This window comes from Myotis myotis, unplaced genomic scaffold (genome assembly GCF_014108235.1).
Source record: "Myotis myotis isolate mMyoMyo1 unplaced genomic scaffold, mMyoMyo1.p scaffold_m19_p_3, whole genome shotgun sequence".
Taxonomy (NCBI): Eukaryota; Metazoa; Chordata; class Mammalia; order Chiroptera; family Vespertilionidae; genus Myotis; species Myotis myotis.
The window spans coordinates 2,787,367-2,813,065 of NW_023416335.1; positions in this window are offsets into that span (position 1 = coordinate 2,787,367).

Below are 25,699 nucleotides of genomic sequence, written 5' to 3' on the forward strand. Positions count from 1 at the left end.
AAAGATCACGTAGCTTCCCAGTGGACAATGTGCTTACCTCCATTAGTGCCACAGGCTGATTAAATCACCCCAAATCACCCGCATTACATTTCCAAGGTGTTTCAGCCAATTAAGCCAGCTCAATTCATCTCTGCTTTCTGGGGTCATAAAGGCTTTAGAAACAAATTTATGATCTGGCCTGTTAGTGAAATGACTTGTAGAGTTGTCTTTAAATCAGGGTGGCTAAATTAATAATAATAACAATAACAATAATAATAATAATAATAATAATAGTAATACAGTTTAAAATGGTTTGAAACGAGTATTTTTCTTTTAATATTCAAAGGCACCATGATATGGCTTTAATTACATTCAGAAAATGTGTTTTCTTTCTCTGAGTAGACTGAGAAAGCAGTGAACTGAGAAAACCAACCAACTGGAACAAAGGAAGAAATAAGCTGAATTCGTTTTCAGTCAGGTGACCCCACTGTGGAACTATCTTCCTGGAGCCTGCAGTTCCCCGGAAGGATAATTCTACTGCACAGCACACAGCAGAGGGTGGATTTGATCTCTGAAGTAAAATACATTTAGTCCATTCAGTTTAGCTGATGACATTGTACGGTTTCTAGAACTACACAGATATTGCTTTTTATATACCTACCTAAGTCATCAAGTTCACCACAAAGCACCACCTGTCATCAGATCTTGGACCAAAATGAAAACAAAGAGCTGACTGGGTAAGGGTAAAATAAATTTATGTAAATTGACAGCAGTAAATGCTACATGAATAAATAAATTCCTATTTCATTATGCTAAAATGAACCATGAGTTTTTATGGTTCATGATGCAGTGTATAAACAGTTTAAATATTATATATATTTTATAAAGATGGAGCTAGATTTTTGACTATATTTTGATAAGTAAAACTATCACAAAAATATAGATTTTTTTTTTACAGTGGACTCACCATTAGAAATTTGAATTTGGGTAAGTCTTAGGCCAATCTTTAGACCAACTCTCAGTTACAAATAATCACTGGATTCATGATCCATCCTTGATGGTTTTAAAATCCATCTGTCCAGTAATTGGTTAGAGTATAAGTCTGTCTCCTTAGAACAGGCATTATATCAATAGTGGCTTATTCAAAACAGGATTTGTTGTTGTTTAATTTCTTTCTTTTTTATTTTTTTTTTCATTAACACTCCACAGATAGGAGATAACAGGACTGGTGTGATGTCTCTGTCTGAAAAATCCGTCCAGGGACCAGTCATTCTCTATCTTACTGCTCCATTATTCCTAGGTTGTTTCCTTCCAACCCATTATTGAAGATGGCAAACCTACCAATTCTGCATTTCTGCCAGCAGAAAGGGAAAAAGAGAACACCTTTCATGTGTAAGAACACAATTCAGAAGATGCATACTTCATTTGCATTTACATAGCATTTGAATAACAGTTACAGGAAAATATCTGGCTGCAAAGGTAAATGAGTAATGCTGCACAGCTTGGCCAGGGCTGAACAGATGGGGCATAGGATGTAACCACCTTCAATAGGCAAGTAACTAGGAAAGGTGCCCTAGGAGGTCAGAGAAGAAGGGTTTCATACAGTATAGTGTATGCGGGCTCAATCGTGTCGATTTTCTAAGAATGAAGTGTTGAAAAGTCCATATTCTGATAAAGCTGCCATCTGCAGTGCTCTGTAGACCAACCACCAACAAATGCAAACTGACACTACTGAAATGGATTAGTGTGCGTATCAACAATCTCCTAATGGCTTTCATCCTCCCTATCACATTTGACCTTGCCTTTTGGAGGCATTTGATATGTGATTAATTATTCATCTAGAACTTGATCCTTGAACAACTCAACTACTTCCCGGAAGCAAATATAGATGTGTATTAGAGCATCAGAATTTATTAATTATTCATTGATTGTGTGTCTTATGTTTGCCTAGTGTGTGCCCAACTCTAAGTTGGGCAGTGTGTGAGGTATAAAAATAACAGAATGTGTAGTCTCTGACCTCACAGAACTTACAACTAGAATGAAGCAAATACTAAACAGGATGTTTGGGCTGAGGTTGTAACGATTGATTATATTAGTGTCTATCTTCATGGCTTTCCATTCAGTCCTGTAAATCTGGGAAAAATACCAACATACCTCCAGTTGGGGAGAAAGGAGGATGTAAAACACAAAGCATCTGAAAGTGAACAGCAATGAAACATTTGATGGTAGTGAGGGGGAAAAAAGCACAGATCTAAATTACAGGTTAAGATTTTAATATACTATTATCATCATAGAGTAAACAGTGAAGAAGAAAATCCACAACTCAGAGGCAAGTTACCTGAATAGGTTACTGATGGAAAGAAAGAGGGAGAAAAATGAATACTCAACTGTTGGAAGTTTAAGAGGGAAGCAATAAAAAAAGAAAAGGAAGGCTGGAGGTAGAGAGTTTTATCAGAGAGGAGAACAGTGTTGGGAGCAAGGACAGTTGGTCAGAGAGTCAGGTACATATCAGGAAAATAGAAGAAAAGTCAACATTTGAACTTTCTGAATATGCTAAGTTTTGACTCATTGAAGGATGCATTTTCAATGTGTGCATTCATTAGGTTGGAGCTTTTCAAGATCCTCATTTTCTCTTCCTTTAAAGTTAAAAAGTTCTTCTGCACATTTTTACATGGAACAATTACACTGGCATAGCTTAGTATCTTGGAGCGGTGCCAAGCCTCTATGTGTGATAACTAGTTTTCTCTGTGGTCAAAGAGGCAACAACTGATTGAACCACAATAAAGGAAACTCATGCGACACAGCAGAGAGCGGCTGTGCCAGGGGGTAGGTCTAGTGCAGACTTTACCACTTCCCCTTTGCAACTCCTCCTGAGTAGTTCCTTTTATGGAGCAGCTTTGTTTTATATGGAATATTTGGCATGATTCCTGGTATAGCTAGCGCACCCGTGAGTTTAAGATAGAAGTTGTTAGACCACATGCTGGATATTACTTGATGACTAAGGATTGGATGTTTGGAGGCAGCGATAGCAGCTATCGCAGAGAGCGAGTTGGTCATTTGAGAAAGAAGAGCATATGGGGGGGGGAAGATGAGGAAAACGCATTAAACAAGGTAAAGAATTTCACTGCATAATTAGCTCCACAACTTCACTCAGCCTGTACCAAAGCCAGGGTTATTTGACCTTTGTTCTAGGAGACCACTGAGGATTCATTCTGATCCTCATTCATTCTGATAATGATGCCTGATGGCAGACTGACAGAGAGATAAAAGTCTTAAGAGTCCTTGTTTAGGCATTATGTTCCCAGGAAGTTATATTTTATCTATAATTCAATCAATTTTTTACGTTTCCTTTAGAGATTTTTGAAAATAGTTGGCTTCCTTTTCAATGTTTAAACACGTTATGTATTTCTAAACTGCACTAACCATCTAGACTTTTATTTAAGTTATGAACTACACTTAATTATCATACAAAACCTTTTGGGCCTAATTATTTTTAAAAGAAACATGTAAAAGATGTGTTTAATTCATTATAAAGGGAAATAGCAGGATGATGAAATTGGTTCAGAAAGTATAGGCCTCATACAAGAAGAGACAATCTATATAAGTTTATATCAATATTTATTGATTATTGAATCAATAATTAATAACCTCGCAAAACAGAATGCACCAGGCCCAAATCTGTTCACTATTAAATTCTACCAAACACCGAAGAAGGAATTATTCCAATTCGCTACAATCTCTTTCGGAAGACAGAAGCAGAGGGAAATACTTCCTAACTCATTCTGAGACTAGCATTACCCTAACACCAAAACCAAAGACATTTAAAGTAAACCATAGACAAATATCTTTCATGAATATTCTCAAAAAAAATTCTCAACAAAATATTAGAAAATTTTGACAACTTCAACAATGTATTAAAAAATTGCACACAAAAGCCAGGTGGGTGTTATCATCAGGATGCACGGCTGGTTCCACATTTATAAGTTAATTCATATAATCCCTCATAGCAACAGTAAAAAAAACCAAAAAGCTCATGAGGTCATATCAATAGATGAGAAGCATTGAACAAAATCTAACATTTATTCTTGATTTTAAAACTTTCAGTAAACTACAGAGAGAGGACGACTTCCTCAACTTGATAAAAAAAACATCTAGAGCTGATGGAAAGAGCCTAGAGCTAACATTGTACTTAATAGTGATAAACTCAAAGCTTTCCCACTAAGGTCACCAATGCTTTTCAACACTTTTTCTGGGATCACCATTGAGTGCAATAAAACACGAAAAGGAATGGAAGGTATACAGATTAGTAATAAGAAATAAATCTCTGTTCACAGATGATATGATAGTTTATACTAAAACTATAAAAGAATCAATAAAAACAATAACAAGATCCAACCAAACAGAAAGAACACACCCCTGAACTATTACATATTATTGCAGTTTTAGGATAAAAGGTTAATATACAAACTCAATCCTTTCCTCTACATCCCAGCAAGGAGCAAACTGAATCTGAAGTTATAAATCAATACTATTTACTACATTAATAGCCCCAAAATGAAACACTTAGGTATGAAACAGACAAGCAAAAAAAGTTTGTTAAATTTTAATACTATACTAAATTTTAGACTATTAATTAAACAAATTAAATGTAATTGTAAAACCTTCTCAAAGAGGATGTTACATAGTCAGGCCCCAAAGGTAAAGACAAGTTCTACAGCCAAGATTCAAGCTGTTTGACCAGAGTCTATGCTAGTAAACTTGAAACTGACATCATTCCTCTTAGGAATGATATGAACTAATTTATATTACACTAATGTGTATTATACAGATATGTATAGCAGAACAAGCTCTTCTAATTTCCGCAAAACCATTTGGTGTTAATCAGAGACAAAGGGAAATGACATGCTCTGTGGCTGTCACCTTGGGAGCACGGCCTTTCTCAGGCAGGTAATCCCTCCTCCGATTTGAATTCTCAAGTAAGGCATCTAATTGCACTATGTCTAATATTAAATTTACCGATGTGATCCTAGCAGAACATTACTTATGCTTACATATTGTAAACTGCAGACCAAGTTCAGACTTTAGTTCAAAGATATCCAAAATTGAATTGGGTAGCATTTTAAGTATTTCCAACTTCGCATGGTATGAATAGGGAAGCATGCAAGTTTTGGTAACATCTAAAATATTTAAAATTTGATGAATGCTACATTTGTGTCCTTTATTATCCTATCAAATAAAAACAGAATTTTAAAAAGACAATTTTATATACTCAAAAATAGAAATGGAATTTCTAGTGATTAAACTAGATGGAAGTAGCACATAAATATAAACAGACAAAACAATTAGTTTTATTTGATTCACCGTTAACTCTTACTAATTCTTTTTATGCATATGAATATATATAATCAACCAAGAAAGCATCTAAAAATATCATCAAGCCCAAGTTTGGTTATATTTCCTATTAAGTTATCTTCTAGAAGATTTTATAGTTTTGCATTTACACTTAAGTCTTTGGTACATTTTGAGTTAATTTTTGAAGGTTGTAAGTTCTGTGTCTAGATTATTTATTTTTTTGAGCATGGATACAATTATTCCAGTACCATTTATTGAAAGCTCTATCTTTGCTCCATTGTACTGCCTTTCTGTCTTTGTCATAGATCAGTGGACTGTATTTATGTGAGTCTATTTCTGGACTCTCTATTCTGTTTCATTGATCTTTTTGTCTATTCTTTTACCACTACCACAGTGTCTTAATTACTGTAGATTTATAATAACTTAAAGTCAGGTAGTGTCTGTCCTCCAAATTTGTTCTTTTTCTACAATATTGTGTTGGCTGCTTTGGGGCTTTGAACTCTTCATTTAAACTTGACAATCATTATATTGATATCCACAAGATAACTTGGGATTTTGTTTGAGATGGCATGAAATCTATCCACCAATTTGGGAAGAACTGACATTTTGACAATATTGTCTTCTTATCTGTGAATACGCAATATCTATTTATTTAGTTTTTCTTTGATATTTTCATCGGTTTTATCATTTTTCTCATATAGGTCACTTACATATTTGCCATATGTAATATCGAAGAGATTTTGGCTTCATTAGAACGACAGTCCTATAACCACAATTTAAAATGTAAAAATTCATATTTTATTTGAGTAATGATTCTAAAAAATCCTTAATAAACTATTGTTCATTTTAGATCTAAAAGGCCTTCAGATACACCGTCTTTAAGAATGTGATTTATCAAATTTATAAAAATTATTAAGCAGCTAGATTTCCCATATTGCTAGTTCCCTCGGTATTGAATTAAGTAAATCTTAGGCAGCTGCCTATTTATATTGGGGGGTGAATCATGTTTTCAACTTTTATAAATCATTTTTGAACAGTTGCTAGAGGTCCCACTGAGATACCCAAGAGGATTCGGCTGCCAAAGCCATAACTGTGTTGGGTAAGACATGGAATTATTGGATTCCAGCATGTGTGTGTGTGTGTGTCTCTGTAATGAATCCCAAGGAGCAATAAACTTCACCTTCACCGACGCTTTCTCCTTCGTAATTTCTTCTGTCTCTGTTGCTTGTGCCTTATTTCTGTTACTGACCCAGTTTGGAAGTAGTCCGGCTTCCTCGTGGCCAATGCAGCACTTGCTTTTGGCAGTTATGATGACTGAAGTGCGGGCTTTACTGTTCAGCAAATTGCCCATCGCTGTGATGTAGAGATGGGGATCTCTACACCTGATGAGTGGTGACAAGGCTCACCCATCCTGTTCACCTGTGTAGTATATCTCGTTAGAAAGGAAACAGCCCCTTGAGATCTAGACGGGTATGATTTTCCTGTTCATGTTCAATTACATTTGTAAAACCAAATGCAAAGCTCTCTATGGTCTGTGTGTCTGCAATTGAGTAAAAGCTTTTATCTCTCACTAGAGGCCTGGTGCACGACAATCGTGCACTAGAGAGGGGTCCCTCAGCCTGGTCTGCGCCCTCTCGCAATCTGGACACCTTGGGGGATGTCTGCCTGTTGCCAGCAGTCAGACATCCCTCTGGCAATCCGGAGCTGTTGCAGTCCGGGACCCATGGGCTCCTGCCACCAACACTGTGCTCACCAGCCATGAGACCGGCTTCTGGCTGCGCGGTGCCACCCCCTGTGGGAGTGCACTGACCACCAGGGGGCAGCTCTAGCATTGAGTGTCTGCCCCCTGATGGTCAGTGTGCATCATAGCAACCTGTCTCTACCTTTTGGTTGATTTGTATATTAGGGTTTTATTATATAGGATTATGTGAATTGGAAATATTTCCTATCTCCAGAATGGTTTGATAAATTAGACTATAATGCTCTAAACTTTTTTTTAAAGTACTGTTTTCATTGCTTTGTAGGAGCTAATAGTTTATATTTATATCAAATATAGAGGAATACAGATAATCATAAAAATATTTAACAACAAAGAGCTTAATACTTAAAAATGTGCTGTATAGCAGAAAGGGAAAAATATTCTCACAAAACTGTCACTTAAAATAAAAGTGGTTTTATGTGACAATGCATGTTTATATGAACCAACGGAATCCCGGGGGAATCCTGTTTTTATCCATTTTGTGAAATGCAGGAATACAGTTTTCAGTTTTTTAAAATAAAATTAGCTTTTATTTTCTTATAGCTGTGAAACCTCTTTTCAACAGCAACTTTAGAGTACAAATGTCCCTGCTGAATTCTACCAATTAATTACTGTCAATGTACCTCCAAGTAAGTCAGTATCTGTGGCTGATAAAGTTAGTACAGATATGTCTGAATTTAATTTTTATTTTACTTTTCTATACAGTGTGTTTTAAGGAAGGAACATACTCTCATGGGTTTCTGTGATTTCAAAGAAGAATCCATTTGGCGTAGTCACTGTTGCTATTTGTCAAATGTTTCTGGCCTGTGCCTTCTGGCCCCCTGGTGGTTGTGTGGGCCATATGTCTAGCTATGGCCAATGAACTGTGAGCAGAAATAATGTGTATCACTTCCAAAATAGAACACATAATTGCTGAAGCAAGACCCACCCACAGAGCTCTCTTTAACCTTTGACAAGGTGACTGACATTCTTCAAGACAGTCTCTGTTCTGCCAGCTTGAGTCCCTGAGTTATGAGCAGCCTGGAGCTTTGAGCTTCTACCATTAGCGATAGACATGAAGCAAATGCAAGGGATTCATCTCTGCTCAAGCCCCTAAGATTCTAGACTTGCTTGTTAACTGCAGTATACACTAGCCCATCTTAACAGGTGTACTGTAAAATTAGATCTTATGATATGTCAGAGATATTCTCTTTACTCACTTGCTAATATTAATCAGTCACTTTATATATTTGGTACCTAGAATTTCTATTTTTAAATTACAGCCAAACTTCATGTAGAATGGTACAAATACAAAGTCAGTCTCCAAAAAAATTTATACATGTTAGAAAAATAACATATATGTCCAAATAAATGCATTTGCATAAGTAAACCAGTTAGAAAAATGCTGCAAATATGGTACGTTTAGATTTTACACATAATTTTTATGACAGGCTTGTTAATAGATTCAGATAATATTATCTGCATTTTAACAAAAATTAAACCCATAAATTACATAGGTTTTTTTTTCAAATTGCAGCACAAATCAATTGCAATACTTTGTAAAAATTATATGTTTATAGTAATTAAGGTGTTGATTGTTTGAGCTCAGATATTCATATGCTTGGATGGCAATACTCTATAATCAATATTTTAAATGTTTCTTTTTATAGTAACTAAACTCATCAACATGAAAAACAGCTCACAATGTAATGCTTTACAATTAAAAGAAAAATGTTAAACATTTGATTTTTATTGTGTAATAATTTTAATTAACTTTTGAAATGTTAAAACATTCCCAACATAGAATATATGACAAATGACATTATAATTCATTTCCTAAACAAGTTTGAGGTAGTCGGTATATCCATTTCTTTTGGTGCTTTTTATTGCTCAGCAATATTAAATCTCATGACTTCTATTCTATCTTTTATTCAGGTATGTTGGCTTAGATGAGCTAAGCTTCTTAACTATTGCTTGGCCTATGGCTTTTTAAATCAATCTAACCATTGAATTTTTCTTTAGACAATTCATAGCAGCACAGGCTAGTGTTTCATAGCATAGACGCTGGTCAGACAGCTTGAAGATTGGCTGTGGAAGTTATTTTTGCCTCCACGGAAGGTTCCTTCACACCCTCTGTGAGAGTGTTTAGTTTTACATTTAATTTGATTAATTAATGAAGAAAATTTAGAGCTATATTTTGAGTAGCTTGTATGCCTTTCATGAAAATTTTTCACTTAAAGGCATTTATTGAACAAAGTGGTTTGTAATATTTTCTTCTGATACCTGTGTGCTCTGTAGTGATGTCCCCATTTCATTGGTTAGTGGTCGCTGTGTCATTATTATTTTTAAAATCAGTCTAACCAGGAATATAATGATAGTATTGATTGTTTTCAAACAACCAGCTTTTGGATTTATTCATTTTCTCTATTCTTATCCATTTTGGTAATGAATTTTGTGCTTTTATCGCTATTATTCCTTTTGCTAATTTTGACTCCAATTGGTTCTACTTTTAGCTCAGTTAGGTTGAGGCTTAGGTCATTGATTTGAAAAGTTATATTTTCTAATATGAGATCTTAAAGGTACACATTTCTCTCTAAGCATTGTTTTACATTTTAATAGGTACTGACTGTAACCTTATTAAGTTAGAAATAGTTTTAAATTTTTTGAATATATGATTTATTTTAAAATATGTTAACTGATTTTCAAATCATGAATTTTTAATTAGTTATTAGTCACAGAACTATTTTTTTATTTATCATATCAAATCTTTGAAATGAGTGGAGACTTTTTTTATGGTCTATTTTTTTGACTGTTCCTTACCAACTGAGAGTAAATCTTAAAATATAGTTATGGATTTGTCTATTCTTTTTTTAGACAGTCAAATTTTGCTTCCTTTTTAAATCTACTTTTTTATATATATTGCTGATAAATTGAAGACTCTTATAATATAAAATGTTCTTAAATATTATGCATATAATAATTGTTCTTAATTTTATATATATATATATATATAATTTCAAAGATGAGGGAGAGGGAGAGAGAGATAGAAACACCAGTGAGAGAGAATCATTGATTGGCTGCTTCCAAAGGGTGGTGAGCTTGCTGGCTAGACTCTCATATTGTACATGGCTTCCCCCATGCACAGCTCCTGCAGTGCAGTGTGAGCTGCTATCCAGCATCAGGCTTTTGCAATCCCTGTGGCTTCTCCAGCATCAGGCTCCTGCAGTTGTAGATAAGGCTCAGCAGGGTTCATCTGCCAGCAACTTTCTCTACCCTCCCCTGGACTGTTTTGCATCAGAGCACCGCAAGCTTTGCCAGGCCCTAGAGGGTGGATGTCCAGCATCCACCGCAGCCAATTTCTGCAGACACATGAGCCAAGGTGGAGTCCTTTCCAGTGAGGTCTGCATCTCATCCCAGGATGGGAATGTGTGTGGAGCTTCTCTTTGGGTGTTCAGGTCAACAGGAGGACTAGTGACTGCTCATTATGTCTGATATTTCTACACTCTTTAGAGTTTTCCTCAGTTCTTAGCCAATCCCTCATTATTCTAGCCTCCTATTATAGCTAATAGTTTTTATATTAAGCTTTCCCTGTTCAAATTGCTTCATGGTATGTCTCTTCTGATCGGAACCACACTGACACATTGACCAAATGACATCCTACAATCCCATTTATGCAATAGACATGGGAAATCGTGCTAGTTATCATAGTTAAATAGCACAGCCTCACCAAATCTGTTTTGGACCTGACTGTAAATCTAAATTGGGAAGTTAAAGTCATACAGCTTTTGGAAGAAAATACCAGGGAACCTATTTATGGCCTTAGAAAAGACAAAGATCTCTTACACAGAACCACTGCAAAAACCATTAATCATAAAATTTAAAAAATGACAAACTGTATTAAGTTCAAATAAGACATTTCATCAAGATTAAATGACCAAAAGTGCAAGCTGACTTAAATTCAGTAAACAGAAATAACTCCTTACAAATCACCACGAAGGCTGACAGCACAACAGAAAAATTAGCAAAAGACCTGGCATTTTACAAAACAAGATGGATATCCAAGTGGCCAATAATCATACAAAAATGTGTTTGACTTTATTAGTGGTTAGGGAGATACCAATCAAATTTAAAACATGGTAAGTATTACCACTACCACAACCAGAACAGCTAAAATGAAAAATAAAATAAAAAACGTAGACAATACTAAGTACTAGCAAGAACATGAAGCATCTGAAATCCTCACCAACTGTTAATGATAGTGTTAATTGGTACTTTTCTAAACTGTTTGCCAATATCTACTAAAATGAATATATGCATAGTGTATCACCCAGTGTGTAAGAATACCAAAAAATGTATAAAAAGCTTATAAAGGCGCTGTACGGAATAACCCAAGATTTGAAATAACCCTGCTGTCCATCAAAAACTAAATGGGAAAATAAGTGGCGGTATGGTCAACAACCAAATACTATACAGATGAGAAATTCCAAATTACTCAATACACAAGCCAGAAAAAATAGATACTTTGGAATCAGCCTTAGTTGATGAAAGTCAACCTGTGTAGGAAAAAGTAGCTGGGAGTGGAAAAGGGGTTTTTGGAGATGCTGGTAATCTTTGGATTCCTTCTGTGGGTACTGGAAGATGAGTGGGCTGACATTTTGAAATTCACTGATGTATTCAATAATGATTTATACAGGTTTCTGGGTGTTTGTTATAATACCAGAAAAACTTAAAAAGCAATCATAAAAATCAGATGATTCCTCCAAGATCCTTGTGCATGTAGTATATGATATGCCTGTCTGGTTATCTGAAGTACCAGAATGCCTGAGGTCATATTACTCAATGAATTATTATGAATCCCCAATTACCTTTATTTTACTTTTTAAAGAGTCATTTAATTTATATTGGTCACTTTCCTTTCTTCATTTGGGTCTATACACTAACCATTTAGTTATCTATGGACACTCTAAACTTTCCATTTTTCAAAGATTTATGTGACAAATAAAGTTATATTACTTTGAGAATATTGTATAATTTCCATCAAAAGTACCCATAAAGTGGTCTTATGTAACACTTTGTGAAGTATAATAATAACCGTTCTTGCCTTGGACATGTAATACTCAAGTAAAGGTTTAAAGTCAAAGAAGCAAGCGTGTGAATAAAAGCACAAGTAATGATAAAAGCTGACATACTTGGTATGTAAGAATTCTTTCATTTATCACTACATAGTCAGTTTAGTTAGAATCTCAGGGCCAATAGAGTTCAAGTTCTAGGGTCTTGATTCCATGATGAAGTGCATTTTAAGATGGAGATGATGCGGTCCTCACTGGTGGATTAATGTGTTATGATGGTTGCTATGCGTGCAGTCTAAAGAATGACTCACAGCTAATCGATTTATTATTTATGGATTACACAGTGTGCCAACAGAGAGAGGGAAGCAGAGAACTTGCAAACTAAAATCAATACAAATAATAGCCCCTCAGAAGAGAAATCCCAGGGGCTTATGTAGTTCTCTCTCTTTCCCCTAAGCCATCTTTTTCTCTCATAATTTTTCCCTTTTTCCTCTTTGGTTTAAAAAGTATTCTTTCTGGAGGAGTGTTTCCCAATTTTGCGCTAGTATAGCCTTTATAAGGAATCATTAATGTGTTTTGCCCTACACTTTTCTAAATGATCCATTCTAAATTAAAAAGGTAGCTGGCAGAACACCCTTTGATTACTTCTTCACTACACTATGATTTGGAGAAAATAAATGTTGTATGCAGTATACACATTTCAGGATCAGAAAGACAGTCAACTTAATAATCACCTATGATAGAATGTTATTTCCCCAAATAGTGCTGTGGCTTCAAATCTATATAAATAGTACCTCAGTATTATGCATATCATTAATAGAGTATTACAAAAGAAAATGAGATAAAATGAACAAAAAAAAATATGCTAGACTGAACACTACAAAAATTATTTTAAAAAGAAAATATTTCAATATTTTACTTCTGTTTACTAAGTTTACTTAATAAGTTAAATAGGTGAATAGAAACAGAGTTAATGTCTGCTATTTACTTACTTCTTGAGGAAAATAGGTGCTTTCAAAATAAAAATAAAAACCCCTCTAAGTTATAAACTTAGTTCATTAGTAGAAATCTTCATAGTAATCATCACAAAATATTACAAGTATAGTTTTCTTCAATATATTAAAAATCAATAATTTGCAAAATTATATTTGCTTGAACATCCATTCAAAGCAAGCGCTTTTGCTTACTAATATAGCTATATTCTTTACATAATCATGTTTGAGGTGGAATTATCTTTCGATTTAATTTATTTTATTGTTTTTTAGTTAAAAATAGGAACCTGGTTTAATATAATACAAAAGTTGATAGAATCAAGTTATAAAAGATCGCATTGATCATAGAAAGACATTGATTTTGATTCTGAGTAAACTAAGAAGCCATTAGACAATTTTCACAGATGAAAGTGATAAGATTTCCGTTTTTAAAATTCCATTTGGCTGCTTATTTGACAATGGACTGAAGAGACAAATAGAGGAGCAGGGGTATCAGCAAGATGATGGATTGACTTGGTGGTAGTAGAGAGAAAAATTGGCTGAGTCCTATTTAGTTCAAGGACTTACTGCCCCCATAGGATTTCCTGTGACTTGAACATATGGTGTGGGAGAAAGACTTCAGTTAAAGAAGAGTAAGATGTTTGACCTGAACTTAGAAAGATCAAACTTCTCTTAATTATGTTGGAAAAGACAGAAGGAAAGCAAGTTTTTTGGAGAAAATATATTGAGATGCTATTAGATGACTATTAGAATCCAAATAGATGCCTATTGTTATCTAATAGTCAATGTACAAATCCAGAGCACATCTCACATTAATGTAAAATAATATTAAGTCTAAATTGCAATTTAAAAATAAAATGTAAAATTAATTAATAAAAATTTAAGAAAAAGAAAAAAAAAGAATCCAAAGCAAGGAAGGTGACTCAGAGGTACGCACTTTCCAAAGGCATGCTGAGCATTGTACTGCGTCACCGATGATATATTGATGGGACAAAATATTTTGGGAAAATTTCCTTATCATTTTTGTTTCTGCCAACAAGCTAAGCACATGCATATCTGAGAAGAATCAAATGAGATTTACACTCAGTATTGTCTGAATAGTCCCATGGTTTGCACATCTTTCAAAAAGTTAACACGTCCTTATAAATAGGTGATGTGTCTGGGATTACTCCATCTCTTGAAGAAGCTGTGAAAAACTGACAAGTTTGGAAAGCTGTTAATTATATCTTTGATTTCCATAGCACCTTAAGGTTGGGTGAGAAATGTCTTTTACCCCAAATAACTAAAACTTAGCTTTCTCACAGACTTGTGGTGCAAAATATTTATAATTTCCTTACTAACTTGTAGCAAATTCTAGATCCATATCGAGGGCATGTAGAAAACAGATAATGGATCCACCCCTGTTTTTCATGTCAGTCTGTTCTACAGCTTCTGCAGACACTGAATTAGCCAACACTGGCCATACACCTCGGGGAAATGCGGGTTGGCTCCTGTGAACCTCTGGTCACCTCACTCTCGCCAGCTGATAAATATGCAAATTGTTTCATTTGTGTTTCTGTCCAATCACACCTTGTTTAATATATATTGTTGATTCATTTCCATTGAACTCATGGCCAACAGCTCTGTAACTATTGTCTGCAGGGAGCTTAGCGAAGGCACAACGTCACGTGCTTTCTCCGCCAGGAGCATGGCGGCCTCCTTGCGCTCAGGCACAGTAACTCAGCACTAAGCACCACACTGGGAGGCAATTTTTTAAGGAGCAAAATCACTTACAAAAAACTCAGAAATGTGACCGATGTGGCACCGCCTAGATCATGGAAAGGACAGGTTTGTGGTAAGGGAACATGAAGGCAGGTTATCGCATTTTTTCCTTCAGCTGGGAACATGCACATAGAATGACTCAAATATTTAGCTGCTCCGGGTGCCTTGGTGAATGACTGTGAATGAACTGTAAGTACTGATTTTGGGGTTACAGGTAAGTTGCAATGAGAAAGTAAATTCACAAATACAGAATCAGTGAATAAGGAGAATCAATTATTCATATATACATTTATTCTTACATTAACACCTAAATATCTACCTATTTGTTCCTTCCCATAGAAAAGAAAATGTAAAATACTTCATAGGAGAGTGGGAAAGCAATCAAGCAAGTAAAAAACAAACAAATAAAACCAAACCAAACAACAACAAAAAAAACAGGGACAATATTCTAATATCAGTGCTATATTTTCTCAAGAAAAATGAGAATGAGGAAAAATGAATGCTGGATATTAAGAAAGAAGAGTTAATATTGGCTTATAATTGCCTACACCTGAGGTAGTTTTTTAAACCAATATTTTTGATGGTTTGACATAATTATTCCTCATAAATATTACAGGTCTGTTACCTCTGTCAATTGCATTATATTTATATCACTCTAAACATGTGTTTCAACTATTGCATATGCATAGTAGAGCATGCTATATTTGTTGATTTTTTTATTAATGCAAGTTACCAACATTATAACAATCCGCATCACTCTCATATTGAATTTTAACATTTCTATACTGTCTTAAATTATTGATCACAGTTTTTCTGTTTGCCAGCAAAAATAAGCTGAAATTTTTAGAACTCCATAGAATGTATTCAGACATCTGACATATAAGGCATATTCTTGATAAATCATATTTATAATGTAATCTGAGTGATGAAATGTGATAATCTGTAATTGTTTCAAATTAAGCAATAGCTGATTATTAATGCAATAATATAACCAATGTACAATGGTGATTTTTAATTGTTTTATAATTTTAAATATTTCCACGTAAGCCTTTCATTCAAATTCATTTATCCTTGTTCAAAATTTGGCAATGAATTATGTCTCAATTTGGAATTATATCAGTTTGTTTGTTTGTTTGTTTTTGTTAATCCTCACCCAAGGATTTTTTCCATTGGTTTTTAGAGAGAGTGGGAGGGAGAGGGAGAGACAGAGGCAAACACCGATGTGAGAGAGAGACATCGATTGGTTGCCTCTTGCATGCACCCCAACCAGGGCTGGGGAACCTGCAAGCAAGGTATGTGCCCTTGACCAGAATTGAACCTGGGACCCTTCAGTCCAAGGACCAACTCTCTATCCACTGAGCCAAACAGCTAGGGCTATATCAATATATTTATGTAGACTGTTTTGTAAATGTATTTTAAGAATCACTGTATTAACAGCACAAATGCTGTATAATTTTCCATGTGTTCTATCTGATATTTTCTAAAGGTGTGCCTGCTACCAAATTTTACCTCCCCTCTTTGCTCTACATTTATACTCTCAGTTTTACTCTGGTGTTCAAGATTTCATATAATCCTTATATTTTCATGCCTCTGTACCTACAACTACCAATTCAGACCAATTGAGATAGAGAGAGAGAGAGAGAGGAAGAAAGGCAATTTACATAACTAAACACTGAATCACAGAGTTCTTAGAGTAATTTCGTTCCACTGTTTTCAATGACTTTTGGAAATTGCAAGTATTTACTTGATATCACATTTGAATGTGTAGTTAATTGCCATGTGAAAACACACAACTAACAATGCTCACTTCTACTTAAACTACAGTCCTATTGATTGTACATAACTTGGTTATAGTGCTTGAAATTTTTAAATTAAGTATCCCTATGCAATTTTAATATTAATAAGTAAGCATTACAAAGTAATACATATTTAATATCAAACAATAGTTTCTTGCATATTGGCTTCAAGAATTTCAACCAATGCTTATGTCAATTTTCAAAATTCCCAAAGTGAAAAATTAATAATTAAGGATTTTCTAAAGTTTATTTTCTGAAGTTCATTTTCTGGATATATATATAATATATATATATTTTCATTCTATTCTCCCTGCTTTAAAAAAGTCATCACTTTCTTATTTGTCCTTTGGTGATCAATTGCTTCTAAAAGCTTTGTGGCTGATCACTGTTCTTCATACGTATTGGCCCGTTAGACAATTAGTGCCACATCAAACATCAAGGAAAAAATGTCCAAATAAAATGACATTTCCTACAAAAGGTAGAGGGGAGACATATTACAACAGGAGACATTTCTAGGTGCCACTGTAAGAACAAGTATACAAGAGGCTGGCTTGAGAGCTCACAGAGGAAATTCTATCTGAGAGAGATGTGGAGAAGGCAATTATTCTGCATTATTTTCTCCTACTTATTAACCACTAAGTCCCCTGGGAAGAAAATGTGGATTCTGTCACAATATATTATTTGTGTCGTACTTTCAATTTTGTCATCATTTGATAAATAGTGTAATTACAACATTAATCAGTGATTTTACCTTTCTTTACAATTCCGATACATATCATTTGGAGAAAAATAATTATAGAAACTCTGACCTTGATTATATAAACTAGAAGTGTTTTGTTAAAACAATATCTTGATTAAGCCATATAAATCATGCCTTAATGTTTTTATCAATGGAGATCCTGTGTATTTTTACCAACTCCAAATCAATAGTAGAAATAAATTAATGATGAAGTAGCAAAGACCATATGGTAAATTCAATGAAATTAATTAAGAATTTAATTAAAAACAAACATGTGCCCAGCAGTCTATTAAATACTGAAGAACATAGAAAAGAAGCACAGAGCACAGAACTTGCTCTCCAGACACATAAAAAGGCATTTTCAAAATATGTGAGATACTCACCTGAAATAATTATAGACTAAAGTAACTTAGAATCACAAATTCTAGTTCTGAAATAATAGGGGCATTACTTGAATTCCATAATCCTCAGAACTTTACCTGTAAAATGCATCCACTGGGAATACACAGGTAGTTAACAATACTGTAATGACTACCATGCCAGGTGGGCACTTGAATGATTGGAGGGAACTTTGTAACTTATATGAATGTCTATCTACTGTGCTATATACACCTGAAATTCATATAAAAAGACTGTCAAATGCAAACTCTAATAAAACAAACAAACAAACAAAAAAACACAACAAGATGCCTGGTGGTCAGGTTGTTTTATAAAATGTCAGGTCTGTTGCTCATTTTTCTTTTGTGCTATCAGCACAATTCTCCCAGTTTTCCTCATTGGTGACATTTTGTAAAAGTATACTACAATATTCAATCAGGATCTTATTGATAGTATTGATGAAATCTGCCAATCATGTTCAGTTTTTCCCAGTTTTAAATGCATTCCTGTGTGTGTGTGTGTGTGTGTGTGTTAATTTCTATACAATTTTATTACCTCTAGCAGTTTTATTAAAAGTATTATGACCCATTTCTTGGAAATCTTCAAAATCTTTATTTTTTTTATTTTCCAGGAATGTTTCATGAAACAACATCTCTTACTAAGGAAATATTTAAATCAAGTTCTACAGTTCCTTCCATTTCAAAACAAACACAAACACATGTATCCAGGGGTTACTTCAAAATACATTATAAACTTTTATAGTCAACTTGACCGGTGTAGTGAGGATTAAAAGGATACAGCATGACAGCATCTGCCCAATACTGACAGATGGGACACCAGCTAAACGGTGTCCCCTCCCTCCCACTCCCCTCCCTGATCCACCTCTGCCTCTCAATTTAAAGTCAAGTAAAGTCAAGAATCATTTTTTTAAAATTATTTTATAGCATTTAGACTCCATATGGAACTCAACAAAATGTCCTGCCAGCTCTACCTACAGAGTAATCCCAAACTAGACCACTTTTCACAATTTCTACTGCTATTATCCTGGTAGAAAGTGCTATCAGCTCTCAGACCACATATAACATGAATTCATTTATAGGAAGTGTTCACAGAAAGCAAAGGTATAGAGACAGAAGGCTGAATAGTGTTTGCTTCAGGCTGGGGTTGGGAATGGAAATTCACTGTAAGTGAGCATGACGGTTTTTTGGCAGAGGGTGAAAGGTTGGTAGAGGGGTCCCAAAAACTGCTGGATAAAGTTACTAAAAATCAATGAATTGTACATTTGAGATGGGTGAATTCTAGGATATGCAAAATATACCTCCATATGCTGTTAGAAAATAAAACACTTGCCCAGCCGGTGTGGCTCAGTGGTTGAGCATTGACTTATGAACCAGGAGGTCATGGTTCTATTACAGGTCAGGGCACATGCCCAGGTTGTGGGCTTGACCCCCATTGTGGATTGGGGGGGGGACATGCTGGAGGCAACCAATCAATGATTCTCTCTCATCATTGATGTTTCTATCCCTCTCCCTTCCTCTCGGAAATCAATAAAAAAATTTAAATACATAAAACACTTACCCTGTTTCTCTTCTTCTAAATTGATATCCACAGAATGCATTCTCTACTCATCAGCCACAGTAAAAATGAGGTTACTCCCTCTGTCCACCAGTGACTTCTCAGCACCTTGCTTACCTCACAGATTTCATAGTCTACTGAGCTCTCAGCATACTCCACCTGCATTGGATTCATTTTGTCTCTTAAAATGAGCTTATTTCTCACTCGGGCTATCATATTGTTATCAACTCCTCTCCTTGGTTGACACTTTCTCACTTTTCAGGTCTAATGCCAAAACTCAGAGAAGTTTCCCAAATTGTCTAGGTAATATTGAGGCCCATCCACCCACCGAACGCCCTCTATCCCTTTTTCCCAGGTACTTTTCTCCATAATCTGAAACTCTTATTTCTGTGTTTGCTTATGCCTTTAGCTTTGCTTTTGCAATCACAATATAAGTTTTTGAAGGCAAGGATTCTGCTTCTTTTGTTCACCACTAAATTCCTAATGTTCGGAATAACATATGTTATATGTTGAGGGCTTAGTAAATACTTTTCGATTGACTGGATGGCATTAGAAATGACACCGAAAAAGTAAATTAAAATACATCTTTCATTGTATAGGTTATTTTAAAGAAACCTAAGAAACATAGCTGCACATCTCTTCCTAAATTATATGCCATCTTTTATAAGGTCCATCATAAAATGGTTCTTTAAAACATTACCCATTCTAGCTTTTTGCTCACATTTTTTATCATTATAATCTTAATACTACTACTTAACAAGCATAGCACTTTACATCTTCGAACAGCTTTATAAATAACAACTGACAACTAATTAGTCATTATCAGTGAATTTGTTGAATTAATCTAATTTCTAAAGTTTCATGTTTTTAACATAATCAAGAAGGTGTCCAAAAAGGGATCTGAAACCACATCTAATCATATCTCTGATGCATATATTGTATCACGGTAAAAATTGGGAAATCCTTTTTTGTATATTTCTAAATTAGTACAGTTAAAATGACATCCAGCTAATACCTAATTTATTCATAGTCTCTCACTTTTAAGATCTCAAAAATCTTCAAAATGTTTTACGAAAATGTATTTTCTTATCCAAAAAGCTCACAGGCAATCAGAATACATTCACAACTTCTCTCCCTTCTTGTTTTTAAAGATATCTTGAATTTTACTTTTTATTAATAATATTTGGATAATATTTCTGTGTGTTATCATTTGATAATTTATTGTCAGATTTGGTATAATTATAAATAACCAAAGAGATCTGTCTCAATTTGAAGTTTCATATATTATGCTACATGGGGACCTTCTAATCCCCTGTAACAAACATCAATAAAGTGATGAAATAATTGCTCACTTTTACTGGTATTTCAATATAATTTGGTGCTTTCACATTCTTCATTAGGAGAGACAGGAGAAGATGTTTTAAGTATTGCAAAGCCCCAAATATGTATCTGTTTCATATTTTAAGAAGTATGAATTACAGAATATTAATAACACTCACTGAACAACAGTTTTAAAACTCTGAGTATTGTGTTTGCTATCTTATCTCTGTCAGCAACAGCAAAACTGAATCAAATTTGAACTATTCCATGGAGAGTTCTAGTCAATATATCAAAAATAACAAAATGTCAAAAATGACTTAGCTTATCTAACAAAGAAAGCATAGAACAATATTTTCTTAGTTTTATTCCTTTAAAAAAAGTCTAGCTTTAAATTGGAGTTTATATCCATATATAGGTAACTATATTCAAAATACAGCCTTAAATCTAATTTGGTGTAGGCATTTTCCCCTGTGGTTTGCTTGCCTAATCTTATTCACCCAAATTCCAGCAAAACAAAAAAATTTACAAAGTTTTATATGAGTATGTTAGACATTTCTTGTTGAATGTAGATTCATTGAGTACAATTGTGTTATACCTAATCAAAACAATTGAAAAAAAAACTTAGATGAATGATTAAATATATCTTTATCTTTATTAGGACAAATAAATTAATATAAAAAGGATAATTTTTTCTGCATATGGCACACAATATATATGAGTAATGTGTATCTGTATCCTTTTTTTGTTTGGTCTCCATTCAAATCAGGTATGCTATTTTATAATAAGGTTAAACAAAACATATCAAAATGTAATTTTGGCTATATGGTAGTGTATTTTAATTGCTATGTAAATTTATACATGAAAACAGTAACTGAGGTGGAAACTCTTACTAATTTCACTTAATGGCAGCAAGTATATAAATTTCCTAAGGCTGCTGTAACAAAGTACCACAAACTGGAGCTTTGAAACAACAAGATTGTATTTTTTACAATTTTGAAATCAAATTGGACCCAGGGTTGATTTTATCTGGAGGATCTCTTTGCTTTTCTCTTTATTCTGTGTCTCTCCTTGTATCTGGTAAATTCCAGCGATTCTTGGTGTTCTTTGGCTTGCAGATGCATCACTCCTATCTTCATCCTGTCTGTTTCCACATTTACTGGTAAATGTCCTGCTTCTTATAAGGACATATGTCAGATTAGTTTAGAGCTCAACCTAAGAAAGCTTGACTCCATTATATCTGCAAAACTCTATCTATATATATAAAACACTAAGCTACCAGTTGCTATGATGCGCACTGACCACCAGGGAGCAGATGCTCAGTGCAGGAGCTGCCCCGTGGTGGTCAGTGCACTCCCACAGCAGGAGCACCACTCAGCTGACCAACAAGCACCAGATGCCGGGCTGGTGAGCGCAGCTGCGGCAGGACAAGCCTCTCCCACCTCCGGGGCAGCACTACCAAGCAGCAGCGAAGGCAGGCACAGGGATGAGCAGGAATGGTGCAGCACCTGGCCCAGCTCAGGCTCCTCCCTGGCCACCTGTCACTTCGCGCACTACTACATCCCTCGGGAATCAGGCCGAAACCGGCAGTCCAACATCCCCTGATGGGTCCTGGATTGTGAGAGGGCACAGGCCAGGCTGAGGGACCCCACCAGTGCACGAATTCATGCACCAGGCTTCTGGTCCTATCTAATAAAGCAGTAATATGCAAATTGACTGTCACTCCAACACACAAGATGGCCACCCCCATGTGGACACAAGATGGCCTGCAGGGGAGAGCAGTTAGGGGTGACTGGGCCAGCAGAGGAGGGCAGTTGGGGGCAACCAGACCTACGGGGGAAGACAGTCATGGGGGACCCAGGCATGCAGGGGAGGGCAGTTGGGGGCAACCAGGCCTGCAGGGGAGGGCAGTTGGGAGGGACAAGGCCTGCAGGGGAGAGCAGTTAGGGGCAATCGGGCTGACAGGGGAGGGCAGTTAGGGGTGACCAGGCTTGCAGGGGAGCAGTTAGGAGTTGATCAGGCTGGTAGGGGAGTGGTTAGGGGCAATCAGGCAGGCAGGCAGGCAGGTGAGCAGTTGGAGCCAGCAGTCCTGGATTGTGAGAGGGATGTCTGATGCCCATTTAGGCCTGATCTTACCGAGATCAGGCCTAAACGGGCAGTCAGACATCCCTAGAAGGGTCCCAGATTGGAGAGCATGCAGGCTGGGCTGAGGGACATCCCCCCTCTGTGCACAAATTTTGTGCATTGGGCCTCTAGTTTCTAAATAATATTAGATACCGAGGTTCTGAATGAATGTAAATTTGGAGAGCATTATTCCATCTAGCACAATTCACCTACTACTTGCCCCCCACCCCCAATTTAGATCCTTTCCATGTGCACAATGCATTCCCCTAATCTCAATATCCCCACAAATCCAGAAATAACTCAAAATCCCAAATTTAATTTAAATACCATCAACTGAAGAATATTCCAAATCTTATCTAAACCAGGTACAGGTGAGACTCTGGATGTTGTCCACCCTGAGACAAAATTCTTTTTTGTCCATTGATATGTAAAATTAGAAAACAGTTCATCTGCTTCCAAAATGCAGTGATGCGGCAGATATAGAATATATGCTCCAATTCCAAAGGGGAAGAAACAGAGGGCTTACTGGTCTACAGCGAGTTTGTAAGCCAGCAGGGCAAATTCCCTATGTCCCCAGGCCTGAGCATGACCTCCTGGGGCTCCAGGCCCCACCCTCTGGGCACTCTCGGATGGTCCACCCCATCCACCCTCCAGCACAGCTCGCTTGTCTCTTCTGGCCTTCACAACCTTTGTCCCTGCTGCTAGAATCATCCTTGCTCCATTGTGTCCCTTCACCCATCTCCTTTTCCATTCATGGTAGTAATGTTTCTGCTGTTAGAAAATTCTCATTGTTCTTCTGTGGCTGTGAAGACAGGAAGGTCCCTCACAGAGCTCTCCTGGGTTACCCTGGTCCACTCGCGACTTGCGCTGAGATGGTTACTGGATTCACGAGTCACATGCCTCAGCTCCGTAACCAGGGTTGGTTGGCATCCTGTGTTCAAGGCACTGTCTAGAGAGGCTGATGACTTTCCAAGTCACCAGGTGCTGACTTCTTTGTTCTTAGCAGTTTCTTCCTCAGCTTCTCTCCGTCCTCTCACATTTTATTATCAGCAGCACAGAAAAATCCAGCTTTACCTTCTGTGCATGGCGGGCAAAGTTCCTCAGTTACATATCCACGTTTATTACTTACAAGTTTTGCTTTCCACCCAGTTGGATTCAATCCAGCCTTTCTACCCAGGACCATCTTCCTCTGGTCTCCAGGAATCAGTTCCTCATCTCCGTCAGAGACCTCGCAGATGTACTTGAACATTTTTATTTCTGCAGCATTATTTCCCTAGGATGCATGGTTTCCTAGACAATAGTTTTCTCTAAAGCTCTCCTACCTTCTCTCTGAGACCTCACCAGAAACACCTTTAACATCTGTTTTTTTCTACCAACAATCTCTTCAAAGCAGTCCAGGCTTTTCAACCACAAGCATCGAAATCCTTCCAGCCCCCTCCTGTTATCCAATTCCAAAGTCACTTCCCCATGTGTCTGTGTTATGGTAGCACCTACTGCCCTGCACCGACCTCCTTATCAATTTCCAAAGGCTGCCATAACAAAGGAGCTCAAACCAGGAGGTCTCAAACAACAGAAAGTGATGCTGTCAGAGTTAGAATTCCCAAACCAAGGTGCGGGAGTTGGTGCTAGCTGAAGACTCCCAGGGAGCATCGGCGCCAGGCCTCTTTCCTGGCTTCCGGTGGTTGCCAGCCGTCCTTGGCATTTATTGGATGGTAGATCTACCACCCCAGTGTCTGCCTCTGTCAGCACAAGATGTTCACTCTATGTCTCCCTCAGGTCCCAAGTCCCTTCTGTTTGTAAGGAAAATCAGTTCTCATACTTTGAGGCAGGCACCATTCAACCCAGTACAGTGTATTTTAGGGAAAGAGTTCAACCTGATAATATGACATGTCAACAGAATAATATAAAGTTTAATTGTTATGACAAACAACCCAATATTTGGAATGGTATCAATGTAATTCCATGAATTTGAAGACACTCGGGGGAAATGCTATGCAATAATTTGGCACCTTCAGTTTTATAAAATAAACCATCACTTGAATATGAATATTTGACTATTTTAACAACAGAAATTACTACTGATTATGAGTGATCTAACAGTGAACATATATTAACATTAAATGTAATTGAAGAGATTCACTTGCATTGGGCAGTAGCTTACATTTAATTATTACAAGTGTTTTTCTTTTTACTTCTCACTCCTCCTCCCTAACTCTCACAGGTTGTTCTTCAGTCCATTTTAACAAATAAAGAAGTTGAAGGTAAGAAAGATTCAGTTATTTACTTGGTTCAGATGGGAGCTAGGAGAGATTTAAGGAATGTTTTAGCAAGATAAAAAGTTTGTTTTGCTGCACTATTCTTCAATATTTTCTTTTGTTCTCTACTATTTCTTTTAGTTATTAAATCTTTCTCCTAATCCTGGATATATTTTATCTTCACATATTTATATATTCCTTTCGAACTTGAAGGATTTCTTGTGTAAGGTCCACGAAAGAAAGATAGCATGGTCATATTGATAGCATTAACATTTAATTGACAAAATATTAATGAATATCATCTAATATGCATATATATGCTGATATAGAAATTTAGATCTAATGGAGGCATATAATTATGATTTTATCAAATAAATTATTTAAAAGTCAGTGGGTCTTATGGTCACTGTGTATTAAAAAAGGAACCATGCTTTGGGCGAAGAAGAATGTTCATCAGAATTGAAAGTAAGATTCATGTCATTATTCGTGTTTTCCTTGGGGCCATGGTGCTACTTACTGTGGTGTCTTTTCTTAGCTCTTCACCGTGTTCTTGGATATGGGAGCGAGCGGGGGAGGGGCCGATGGTGGGGCTCTGCAAGAGGTTGAAAATAGAAATCTTGGATT